The sequence below is a fragment of the Helianthus annuus genome, unplaced genomic scaffold, assembly GCF_002127325.2.
Source record: "Helianthus annuus cultivar XRQ/B unplaced genomic scaffold, HanXRQr2.0-SUNRISE HanXRQChr00c008, whole genome shotgun sequence".
Lineage (NCBI taxonomy): Eukaryota > Viridiplantae > Streptophyta > Magnoliopsida > Asterales > Asteraceae > Helianthus > Helianthus annuus.
The window spans coordinates 19262-33082 of NW_023395524.1; the positions used below are offsets into that span (position 1 = coordinate 19262).

Here is a 13821-nt window from a genome sequence, read left to right on the forward strand (position 1 = left end):
TAGGATCCACGTCAGTCAGGGGGCTTTATCATGCCCCACTTTAACTTGCAGGGTGTGGGATGGAGCCCTCATCATCATTACCTGATTATTTTATATTTATATATTTATTTTTTAAATTAAATGGCAATTTTAATAACTAGATGTTAGACTAATGTCAATACTTGTTAATACACGTTACTATTTAAAATAGTTGTGCTTAGAAACTTCATCATATTTTAGGTACAAAAATATAATAATACATTTTTAAAAATAATCTGTTCAAACTAGACTTTATATTAATACGTCAACTTAATTGTAGTGTTATCTAATGGGTCATCATGTGAGTTCTGACAACTAATTATTAAATTTAAAAAAAAAATGAATACTTAAATGAGCATGAATGAAAGAACCTATAGCAATGTCATCTTTTAACTAACATACCAGAAGCCCAAGTAATGGGAACAGAGTCGGCCCATTAGTGAAAAAAGGTAGGGCTTTGGCCAGTGGGTTTGGCCCAATAAACGATTATTTGTTTGATTCTATTTCATCTCACCCAACACCATTCATATTTATTAGATTTTGTGTTCATATTGATTATGTCAACCTGCTATGCACACCATTTGTTTGATGAAATGCTTTAATGAAACCCCCTTCAATGAGATAAGAAGTATCCATTGTATTGTTTTGAACCTGCTTTAAATCTACAAAATGTTTCTATTGTTTGTGTGATGTTCTTAAAAGGACAGTTCAACCTTCTGAAATTGGAACCTTCAGTTTCATGAGATGATATAAAATGTTTTATAGAACTTTGCATGCTAAATATTTCTTTTTGTCTGTTTAGGTTTCATCGTTGATGTCAAACTAGTTCTTAGGTTGTAAGGAGCGCTTCCCTACCACAGCCAATCTTCTCTACCTCACATTTTGCACTCAAACATTAGGGGTGCTCCCCTCGTGGGGAGTCCATTTTTTTCTTTTTTTTTTATTTTTAAAATTTATGCATCAATAATTAAAACATTTTTTAAACAAAATAAAAATACTTTATAATAACAAATACATTGCATTAAATTAAAAAAAGGCATTACATTAAATTAAAATAAATAAAGTCACAATAAACTAAACTAGTAAAAAAAAGGCGTCCACTCGGGTTTGAACTCGATCCTCGACTAGCCAAACCTTTTTTTTCTTGGCATCACCCTTGTTTTGTTTATCTATGAAATTTGTCGTTTGGTTATAAATGTTTTTGAGTTATGAGAAAATGAAACGTGAGAGAGGAATTAAAAAAGAAAACAAATTATTTTCTTTTAAGTTATAACGGGTATAGAATCATTGGAGATGAATAACGGTAAAAAAAAAAGCATGGATTCTGTGCGGTGACTAACATCCGAAGAGGCTTGTTCACCGGTCACCGATGGGGTCGGCAGTGGTGTCGGTGTGCCCACGCTGCAAACCCACTCACCGAACCCCCTCCCCGAGAACACCCCGGGTAACTCAATCAAAAATAAGAATATTGGCACTGCAAAGGTCTCCTAGAAGTGCATGTATTTTAACCAGAAATCATTCTTGTCGTCAATTTTTTTCCAAATTAAACCTCCAACTAATATCATCATCATTGGCAGGGTGACCTTGAATGCAATTTCAAGTCTTATAGTTTCGAATGGTGTCGTCATTTATTAGTGACGTTTTTTTTTTCGTGATATATGCAAGTATATTTAGATTTTTTCATCACCTAAATGGTTAATCTTTCTAATCTACACATGTTGAACAAATTATTATAGTATTGAAAAAATACATATCTATCATTTTATATTAGCCTAAGTAGGTACTCTAAAAAAAACATTATTGGAAGCCCACCTCATGATCCCCACTTGGAATTAGGGAAGAAAAACAACAAAACGTAAGCATCACTAAAATATAAATATTTATGGATTGTGACCCGTGAAGACGTTAGTTATGAAGACTAATTTGTCCTTCCAATATAAGCATCAAGGAATGATAAACTATCTATGCATTGATTATGACTTGTAATACTATATTACTTGATTGTTTGTACATGACCGACTTGTTTGTTTTGTTAATTTCAACACCAGTGGCACGTTGCACCATAGTTGACCAACTAGGAGCCAAAGTTACAGCTTTTGAACACAGGTTTAGAGTTAGTGTGCATATCAAAATTCGGGTTTGTGTTCCGCATATCACCCGGACAGAGATATCAAATGATTGTTAAGAGTAAAACCATTTGAGATCTGGAATGTGTTGAGCAAAAGGTTATGCAATCGAGATGAGTATTCCATTAGTGAAATTAATAACCGATGGTTTCATGGATGGAATCTATGTAACACGTGCCACATGAACTTTAAGAATTGTGTTTAATGGAATAAACAAAAGTAACAAAATTTAAATAAAACGTGTAGCTTTTGACGCATTCCATCCGTTACAATTAAGAGAATTGTTGTAGCTCAAATTAAATAGTAAACGTAACTGCCTATTTTTTAGTGATTGACATATGATATTAAGTCATATGCTACCATTAACTATTTATTGTGTAAATATCATCACTACTTGATCAACACGAATCTCTAGTGGATGATATATGTTCTTTTAGTCTCATCTTTTTTTTATTTAGGTGATTAAAGACAAGACTGGTTATCACTACGGATCCATGAAAGATCACGATAATACAGTTTGAAGACAAAAGTTCTGGGTGGCTTTCTTTTAAATGTCTTGGTATTTCTTAGATTATAAACTGTTAAAACTAATAAAAAAACAATATCTTTTAAAAACTAATATAATGAACTCACAATCACAATAATTTAGTTCTTTTAAGTTTCTAATTACCTACTACACAAATAATATAATTCTTTTATGTTTCTAATTACCTACTACTTAGAAAACATTAAAACAAATAGTGTAATAAAAAAATCATTTGAAAACAAGGAAGCTTTCAATGGTTTCACAAAACAAAATGATCAATTTATAATATTTAAGAAAAAAAAGACTTTTGGGTGGTCGACCTACACTTGAGCCACCTATAATACAAAAAAATGACCCGTCAATTTATAATATTTCAGGAAAAAAACATTTTTGTGGTTGATTGACACTTGAGCCACTTATAATATTATGTTGATAGGTTGAGACAAAAAGCAAAGTGTGTCTGATCACAGATTTTAGCGACACAACTTGTTGGCCATTTACCTTCTATTTTGATTTAATTTCCATTTGAAGACCCAATTTGACACAAACATGTTGAAATCCAAGGAATTTATATAAAATCAAGATAAACATTACAGAAAATTAAAGAATTACAAGTATACTAGCTTAATTTTGGTCTTCCAGAAGTGCATGCATATTAACCCGAAATCATTATTGTCATCAGTCTTATCCAAATGAAACATCTTTAATCCCATTATATATCATCAGCAGTGATTTTGTATGCAATTTCAAGCCTTGTAGTTCTGAATGTGTGGTCAATTGTAAGTGACGCCTATTTTGTGATAAATGCAAGTATATTTATGTTTTACCCTTACTTGAATGGTTAATCTTTCTAATCTACACATGTTAATCAAACTAATGTTACAAATTACTAAAGTTATTACATATCCACGGTTATATATTAGCCAGCCTGAGTAGGTACTCTCCAAATAAAATTATAGGAGGCCCACTTACCATAATCCCTTCATAAACCAAAGGAAGGAAAACAGCCAAAACGTAAGCATCTCTAAAGTATAAAATAATTATGGATTATGACCTTAATCTACTACACCAGTAACATTGAAGATAAAAGTCTCATCATAAATCATAATAAACATATGGACTTGTAAGCGGTTTCACATTAAAAAAAATAACAATGGACTGATCAATATTTGAGACTTTGTCCATTTAGGCTGCAGGGTATGGTTGGAGCCCCTACGGCTCCATCGTGCAACCTCAATGCCACATCACCAATAGAGTCCCTCTTTAACATCCAAGCTACGAGATAAAGCACCCTTTTCATCAACCCCCCCCCCCCCCTCTTCATTAATACTCTCCAGCTTCTAACATAAACACAACCTCATTATTGCACGCTATTGTAACCACATACCACCAATACCGCCCCCATTAGGGGTGGCAAAATGGGTGGGTTGGACACGTTTGGGTAATGGGTTAGGATGAGTTTGGGTTAGGATGAGTTTATTAAGAAATGGGTTAGGATGAGTTTAGGCCAAGATGTGTTTTTGTCAATTTGGATTTAGAATTTTAACCTTTGTAACATTTACAGAATCAAATCACCTAGACACCTAATCTGATAAAATAACATTCATTAAAAAGTAAACAAATACTTTAAATTCTAATAAACTTAAAATTCCGTACGTCTCAATGCACAATATTAACCAAAAAACTTAATTTTCCTACTTAATAAATCAAATAACCCTAGAATTTTAACCTTTGTAACATTTACAGAATCAAATCATCTGATAAAAAACATCCATCTCATAATCCACATAAAATTAAACAAATAAACAAACACTCTAAACCTAATAAACTTAAATTCCTGTATGTCTCAATACACAATAGCAACCAGAAAACTTAAATTTCTCACAAATCAAACAACCATATAATTTCAATCTCAGCAACATTTACATAACTAAATCACAAAATCTGACAAAAATAACATTCATCTCACAATCCACATAAAATTAAACGAATAAACAAACATTTGAAACCTAAATCACCTAACAAATTAACATTCATCGTGCAATCATATCAATAATCCACAAAATCCACAAAATAACAGAAACTGACAGAATATACCTCAAGAGAACAACCGATCGTCGCAACAATCGCTGCAGTGAGATACGATGGAGTGATAACCTAAATCGCTGCAGAAGTTATTGTTAGGCTCGACCGAATGCAGTCTAATTTGGTTATTTAGTTGGACTGAAACGAAGCGGCGGGCTGGCGGCGATGGTCGTGAGCAGAAGTAGTGGTTGATGGTCGGAGTATGGTGGTATGGAGGATGGTGGTATGGAGGTTGTTGGATGGTGGTGATTTGGGCGTGGGAGATGAGAAGAAAAAGGAGAATGCGTTGGTTTAGGGTTTACCCAGGGAAATCCAATTCTGACCCACGATGTTATTTTGTTATTTTTTAAAGTTCTTAATCTTGACCCTCTTAACAATTTTTGTTAACCCAAATTAACCCATCTACTACAAAAATAATACTCATTATAACCCAAAGTTGAATGTATGGGTTGATTTTGCCGGGTCTAGCCCCCATGAAAGCCCTAGTGGTATGGTCACGAGTACTACTGGCCTTTTTCGGCTGAGGTGGCATCGGGGTGGCGTGACGCCTCATACCGCGTAGCCTTATAATAATACAATGAAAAAAAAAGTATGGCATTTGGTGTTGATGGCGGATTTTGTAGTGCAACGATAAAGGACTTTTGGATTTAGGTGATGATTTTAATGGGTATTTTTTTAATTTGGGCTTTTAGTTTATAATTTCCTTGTTGACATACTTTTACTTGAAAATTAATAATATTGAGCTTGATGTTTAAATAGCGTTTTTAGGATCTAAAATTTTAAATCATGAAGTGTTAAAATGTGATCAAACTTGTTGCCCTTGATTTATTAGAGCTACTTATAATAACATGCCAAGTGCATAAAATCGAGTATACACTAAGGTGTGTTTTTTCATCACCTGAATGGTTAATTTTTTCTAATCTACACATGTTGAACAAATTCTTATAATATTGAAGAAATACATATCTATCATTTATTTTATATTAGCCTGAGTAGGTACTCTCAAAAAAAAACATTATTGGAAGCCCACTCATCATGATCCCCACTTGGACTCAGGGAAGAAAAACAACAAAACACAAGTATCACTAAAACATAAATATATATGGATTGTGACCCGTGAAGACATTGGTTATGAAGACTAATTTGTCCTGCAAATGTAAGCATCAATGAATAATAAACTATCTATGCATTGATTATGACTTGTAATATTATATTACTTGATTGTTTGTCCATGACTGACTTGTTTGTTTTGTTATTTTCAACACTAGGGGCATGGTGCACCATAGTTGACCAACTAGGAGCCAAAGTTACAACTTTTGAACACATGGTTAGTGTTAGTGTGCATATCAAAATTCGGGTTTGTGTTCCGCATATCATCCGGACAGAGATATCAAATGATTGTTAAGAGTCAGTGGCTGTTAAGAGTAAAACCATTTGAGATTTGGAATGTGTAGAGCAAAAGGTTATGCAATCGAGAGGAGTATTCTACCGGTGAAACTAATAACCGATTGTTTCATGGATGGAATGTTTGTGACATGTGCCACACTAACTTTAAGAATTATGTTTAATAGAATAAACAAAAGTAACAAAATTTAAATAATACGTATACTTTTTGACACATTTCATCAGTTACAATTAAGAGAATTGTTATAGCTCAAATAAATAGTAAACGTAAACTGCCTATTTTTTAGTGATTGGCATATGATATTAAGTCATATGCTACCACTAACCATTTATTGTGTAAAAATCATCACTACTTGATCGACATGAATCTCTAGTCGATGATATATGCTCTTTTAGTTTCATCTTTTTTTTGGTGATTAAAGACAAGACTGGTTATCACTACGGATCCATGAAAGATCACCAGAATACAATTTGAAGACAAAAGTTCTGGATGGTTTGCTTTTAAAAAGTCTTCGTATTTCTTAAATTATAAACTGTTAAAACTAACCAAAAAAATATCTTTTAAAAACTAATATAATAAACTCACAAGTCATAATAATTTAATTCTTTTAAGTTTCTAGTTACCTATTACACAAATAATTTAATTCTTTTAAGTTTCTAATTACCTACTACACTCTTTTAAGTTTCTATTTACCTACTACACAAATAATTTAATTCTTTTATGTTTCTAATTACCTGCTACTCAGAAAACATTAAAACAAATAGTGTAACAAAAAATCATTTGAAAACAAGGAAGTTTTCAATGGTTTCACAATACAAAAAATGACTAGTCAATTTGTAATATTTCAGAAAAAAAAAGACTTTTGGGTGGTCGATTGGCACTTATAATACAAAAAAAATACCAGTCAATGGTCAATTTATAATATTTCAGTAGAAAAAAAAGACTTTGGTGGTCGATTGACCCTTGATTCACTTATAATATTATGCGTGTCTGATCACAAATTTTAGCGGCACAACTTGTTGACCGTTTACCTTCTATTTTGATTTAATTTCCATCTGGAGACCCAATTTGACTCAAACATGTTGAGATTCAAGGAATCAAAGAGGAAAATTCTTCATAGCTTCAAATTGCTATAAAATCAAGATAAACATTATAGAAAATTAAAGAATTACAAGGATACTAGCTTAATTTTGGTCTTCTAGAAGTGCATGCATATTATCCCGAAATCATTCTTGTCATCAGTCTTATTCAAATGAAACATCTTTAATCCCATTATATATCATTAGTAGTGATTTTGTATGCAATTTTAAGCCTTGTAGTTCTGAATGTGTGGCAATTGTAAGTGATGCCTATTTTGTGATAAATCTAGTTTGGTAAATGTTCATGAATAGTTCGTGAACACATATATTTCTTAACAAACGAACACGAACAAGGTCTTGTTTGTGTTCTTCGATTTGTTGGCAATCCTTACCTTATGTGCCTGCTTCAATAGTTTCATGCATGGCTCATATTATTGAAAATATAGTCATTAAAATTTTGAGATAATATTTATCTTTAGCAATAACAGTTCTTTTCCCCATTCTGAATTTGAATTCCCCATTGACTTCCCGCAAGCCTAGACTAAGAACTCAAGCGAGTAACACTTACATACCGTACATAGTATTGAAAACATCCTCAGTAAAATGTTGCTTATGTTTGTGTGCATTGTGACATTAGAGATTAGGACCTAACAATGTAAGTGTTTTCATTGGATGTCTTGTATTGTTGGAATATCATTATCTCCGAACAGCTTAACACTTTTTAATAATTGCAAGTTACCATTTTATATTTAGCTAGGGTATCCATCATGTGCTAATCAGCAACTTTATCAAATGTACACTATGTAGGTACGTTTATAATAATCGTAGTTGTTGCGAGTAGACTGTAGATTTATATTATAAAATAAGAAAGGCATCATGTAGTTGTTGGAATATAATATTATATTTATCTCCGACTGTGATAATTGCACGTTTTTATATTTCTACATCATGTGCTCAGCTCCAATAATGTAAAAAGTCATATCATTATAAGATATAACGTAAATGGATTAGGATCCAGTGAACAACTAACATAGTCACAAAGATGAACTTAATTATTCATCTCTCTTTTTCTTTTCTTTTTTTTTTTGAACGGCAAATTTGGATCAGTGACGGACCACTGGAGTATTATCGTGCCACTAGCGGAACCACCCGATTATATATATCTACACTAGGCATAATGTCTATACATCAATTCAGGAGGAAACCCAATAATTATGGGAAAAACCCCCCTGTGAGAATCGAACCAATGACCTATTGGTCCCAAAGCTTTATCCCACCATCAAAATGCCAATAGCCATAGGCATTTTTATTCCGATCATATTTTGACATTTTTCAATGGAACAATTAATTCATTGGTATATAAAGAAAAGTTATTTAAAATAAACACATTTTTAATCTCATTTCTCATGCAGAATGGTCCGTCTGTCTTCCCCGGAAAAAAAAAAACTCCTTTCTAAGCCTGGAAGAAACTTGAAAGAGATGATAAAGCTAAGAGAGTTAAGAAATGAGAATTTAAGAAATTAAAAGTAGTTAAGAAACTCTTACAAGAATTGGGGAAGGTACACAATACAAAAAATGAGTAAATCCACCAAAGAGCAATATTGGTCAAAGAGAGCCGATCATTTTTTTTCAACTTGGCTTCTTATTTCTTAGTTGAACAAAAGGAACAATAACTTTTTATTATAGAACTAATTAATTCTCTCAACCACTAATCTATACGTTATCTATTTTTTTTATTCAAGACAAAAACAAACATACACACACACACATATATATATATATATATTTAGAAAACAAACGCACTTGCGAATTTATCGCTTGAGCAAAAATAAAAAAACCAAAAATTGAATATATTCCTAGAAGAAAAAATCAAAGTGAATTGCTTATTTGGTTTTTGGTTGGGTTATCGGTTTCACTAATTTTGCTAAATAAACTGCATAATAACGGGTTTAATTGGATAGCCAAACAGAATAAGTCAGTTTAAACAGATGAACACGTTCGATTATACATACATCTACTTTGGATCGATTCGATTATACCAAAAAAAAAAAAAAAAACCACCGTAAAACACCATAGCTACTTAACAGTGGCAATAACTCATCTTCCCATTTTAAAATTACTTATGTGACGAAAGTACCTACCTATATGCTAACGAAGGGGATAATTAATTGATTTTTTTGGCAACCCATTTGCGTTTGTATACACACACCATTATATAATAGACGTCCCTTTCAAAGAAAATTGTTAGAAAACTCCACTGATAATCCCCACTTACATCAAAGGAAGAAATAAAACAAAATGTAAGTGTCACTACATAACATTATAAAACTTTGCATAAATTATTTTGTATTAATAAATAAATTCATACCTAATTACACTAACAAATATGAAAAAGTGATTAAATTGTTTTTATTAACTCATACATGATATAATATATCTCTGTTAGAAGACAAAAAGAAACACATATATTTTAAGAAACACATTTCCTTGTCGCATGACTCATCTTCCACTTTGGAATTATGTATTCGACCAAAGAAATTACATATATAATTGTAAAAGTGAAAATCACGGCAATTGGTGAGATAGAGTGATTGGTGAAAGAAGGATAAACTTCTATTGGTTTCACATTGTTATTTCTAAAATGGTTAAATTTGATTATTAAAGGCACACAAAAGGATGCAAGAAGGAAATTTCTACTTTTAGAGATCTAGAGAGCACAACTTGGCATGGATATGCTAAGGGACGCAAATTGCCGTTTACACTAGTTAAACTCTCTAACTAATTAACGCAAATGTAGAATACTAAAACATAAATTTAATATCTACTCATCATCGTCGTTGAAGTATGAAAACTTCCCTCAAACTTACGGATACAAGTACGTGTCAAAGCCCCTAACGAGATAAAATAATACTTTATTTTGAAACCAGTTTTCAGTAATGTTTATATCAGAATATTCACAAAAACAAAATTAAACAACATTGTGTATTTAATTTTTTTTAAAGAGCTAAAGAGCACAAGTTATTGAAGAAAAATAAAATCAACTAATAACTAAAATATTACTGAAGAAACCATTCAAAATTTCTTTCTACATGACTACACTCACAGTACTCATGCTATTGTGGTGTGATGTCCACTCTATAGCTATGAGGCCACATCATTTCCCATGGGTGTCGTGATGACCGCGCTAAATACCCTAACATACAACCTATATTGGAAAAAAATCAACCAAATCAACGACAATAAATAGTTTTTTCAACCATGATGTACTAAATCGACCCAACTGTTACTACTAGCCATTCAATTGTTTATGTTCTATGCATCTCATTTCGCTTCTACCTAAGGCTGCTTAGAATGTAGGACAAGATAGGAATGATGAAGTGGAGCTTGGGTACCAAGTGCAACATCGTCCAGTCCCATAGTGTATAATAGCAAACAAAACCATCATGGTTCTGGATGGCCATCATGTTCATCCTTAATCTCTTTCTTTCTCTTGATTTATATATTTTAATTATTAAATCCTTAATCTCTTTTTCTTTCTCTTGATTTATATATTTTAATTATTAAAAGAATGGTTTTAGAATGTGTGGGATTTTGAGTACCCATTTCCATGATTTAAGGATGAAAAAATGGTTTAGTGGACCTAATGTTGACAAAAGATGGTGATGGTGATTTTGTCATTCCTAACAAGTAACATTTATTTGCAAGAGATTAAAGAAAAGGACAATTTCTATAGCCTACACCAACTTTGAATTAAGGCTATGTGTTATGGTTTTAATATTTTTCTGTCTATGTCACTGTTATGTATACAAGAGTTCTCATTCACTTGTTTTCATCTTTAGTGTGTAACGGTTTCATAAATTTTCACTATCTTAACACATGAAGAAAATATTTAAGTTATATAAAAATATTGCTTTTAAAAAAAGAAATGTGTTACAAGGTGTGATGTGAATTTTTGTGATTGGAGCATGAAATTAACTCCTGATGTGGATTTTTGGTGTAGTAACCATGAAGCTTCACGTTTGAATTCACAAACCTTAGGGACGGTGTTTGGGCGTGAGTGAGGGTTAACTATAGGTTCAATATTTTTGCCTTACCAATTTGACTCTTTTTTTCAAATAGAACGATATCTATAAATAATTAAAATTAAATCCATATTATATTATATTATATTATATTAAATTATATTATATTATATTATATTATATTATATTATATTATATTATATTATATTATATTATATTATATTATATTATATTATATTATATTATATTATATTATATTATATTATATTATATTATATTATATTATATTATATTATATTATATTATATTATATTATATTATATTATATTATATTATATTATATTATAGGGAAATTGGCCTGTAATAATCCCACTTAGACCTTATTGGCCATTAATAATCCCACCTCAGAATATATTCCCCTCACCAGTCCCACCTTTCACCTATTTTTACTACAATGGTCCCCCGTTAAAAAAACTTAACGGAGTTAAGCTTTTTTCCAAATTACAAACAGATTTTTTAGGGTTTTTGATTAGAACGACGATACGAGTCCATTGATGTAAAACTTGCCTCGAAATGGTGCTCCAAACGATGAAAACGGCGCTTCAATTCGGGTGTTTAAATTTCCAATTAACCAAAATCAAGTCACTTGGAGCACTATTTCGAAGTAAATTTTACATCAATGGACTCGTATCATTGTTCTGATCAAAAGACCTAAAAAATCTGTTTGTAATTTGGAAAAAAGCTTAACTCCGTTAAGTTTCTTTAACGGGGGACCATTGTAGGAAAAATAGGTGAAAGGTGGGACTGGTGGGGGGAATATTTTGAGATGGGATTATTAATGGCCAATAAGGTCTAGGTGGGATTATTACATGCCAATTTCCCTATATTATATTATATTATATTGTATTGTATTGTATTGTATTGTATTGTATTGTATTGTATTGTATTGTATTGTATTGTATTGTATTGTATTGTATTGTATTGTATTGTATTGTATTGTATTGTATTGTATTGTATTGTATTGTATTGTATTGTATTGTATTGTATTGTATTGTATTGTATTGTATTGTATTGTATTGTATTGTATTGTATTGTATTGTATTGTATTGTATTGTATTGTATTGTATTGTATTGTATTGTATTGTATTGTATTGTATTGTATTGTATTGTATTGTATCGTATCGTATCGTATCGTATCGTATCGTATCGTATCGTATCGTATCGTATCGTATCGTATCGTATTGTATTGTATTGTATATAAACTATAAAACAAAAGTTCCATCCAACTAAATACACAACAATCCTTCAAGTTTTCAACTTAACCAAACCAGTCCCTGCCTCTAAATTTTAGACTAGGGATGAGTACAGTACCCGTTCGGTACCGAAAGTATCAGGTACCGAAAACAGAAAAAGTGGGTACCGGTACCGAATATACCGGTTCGGTACCTGTATTTACCGGTGTTTTACTCATAAACGATATAAATTCACGTTTTACGTAATTATTTTTGAAACGAGTTTGGTCAAATATAATACGTTTTCATGCTTATTTTTGCGTACGTTTTCGGTTGGTCTATGTCTTGACGTAAACTGTGTGTGTTCGGAAACGAGTCTGTTCAAATATAATACATTTTCATTTGGGGGTATAAATTTGAGTTATTGTATGTTTTGACGCCACTAAGTCTTGATGCAAAGGTGGTGGTGATGTAGTGGTTAGGTGGAACGCTTAGAGCATCCACAATAAGGGGATATTTTGGTGTTTTTAGGTGACCCGGGGCGGTCACGTTATACTTTTGTATAACGCGTGATCGCCACATTGTTCCCACCGCCGGTCCATACTTCAACGCGTTAATCTTCCACGGAAACCGATTTTCGTGATGTATTCAACGAGTTATGGTTTATTTTTGTGAGGGTATTTGTTGGTTGGGGGGAAATTGTTGGGTGTGTTGGTGAGTGATGACCACCCTGCCTAAAAAAGGTTGTGAGTGATGAAAAAATGGTTGATGACATGGCGGAACTTGATTGGTGCTTGTGAGTGATAGAAACTATCACTAGTTAACCACCCTGAGTGGCCTTAGGGAGAGAGAAAGTAATGTGGAGGAGAGAGGGTGTGAGGTGGAGGAGAGAGGGTGTGAAGATGTTTGTGAGGAAAAATGAGAAAAAATGGATGGATGTGAATTATGTGAGTGTAGAGAGGAGAGAGGAGAGAGAGAAGAAATGTGTTTGTGAGAGGGGCAAGTAAGAGAAATGCTCTCATTGGTTGGGCAGGTGCCCCATTAGCACCAAAAAACATCACCTAAAAACAACTCTATTGGTGATGCTCTTACTAAATGAACCAACCTGGGTTTAATTCCCTTTTTTTTGTAACCCTAATGTTTTAGATCGGATATGTCGAAACATACGTTTTTAGATGATTAATGTATCACATAACGTGTCTCAAGCTATAAACAACTAAGTCGTCGCCATTTGCAACAATCTAGTAAAAAGAAAAACATAAAAATTAAAATTGTATTATTAAATTAAATTTGGAAAATTGCAGGAAGGTACCTGCAACACTCCAATA

At 32.1% G+C, this 13821-nt stretch overlaps 1 long non-coding RNA gene across 1 annotated transcript; it reads right to left on the reverse strand.

Moving 5' to 3' along the window:
• Positions 1-3693: 3693 nt before the first annotated feature.
• On the reverse strand, positions 3694-5093 carry LOC110891448. Its single transcript, XR_002565352.2, has 2 exons — positions 4768-5093; positions 3694-4010 (listed from the first exon to the last, which is right to left on the reverse strand). It is a non-coding gene; the product is annotated as an uncharacterized LOC110891448 (long non-coding RNA).
• Positions 5094-13821: the final 8728 nt, after the last annotated feature.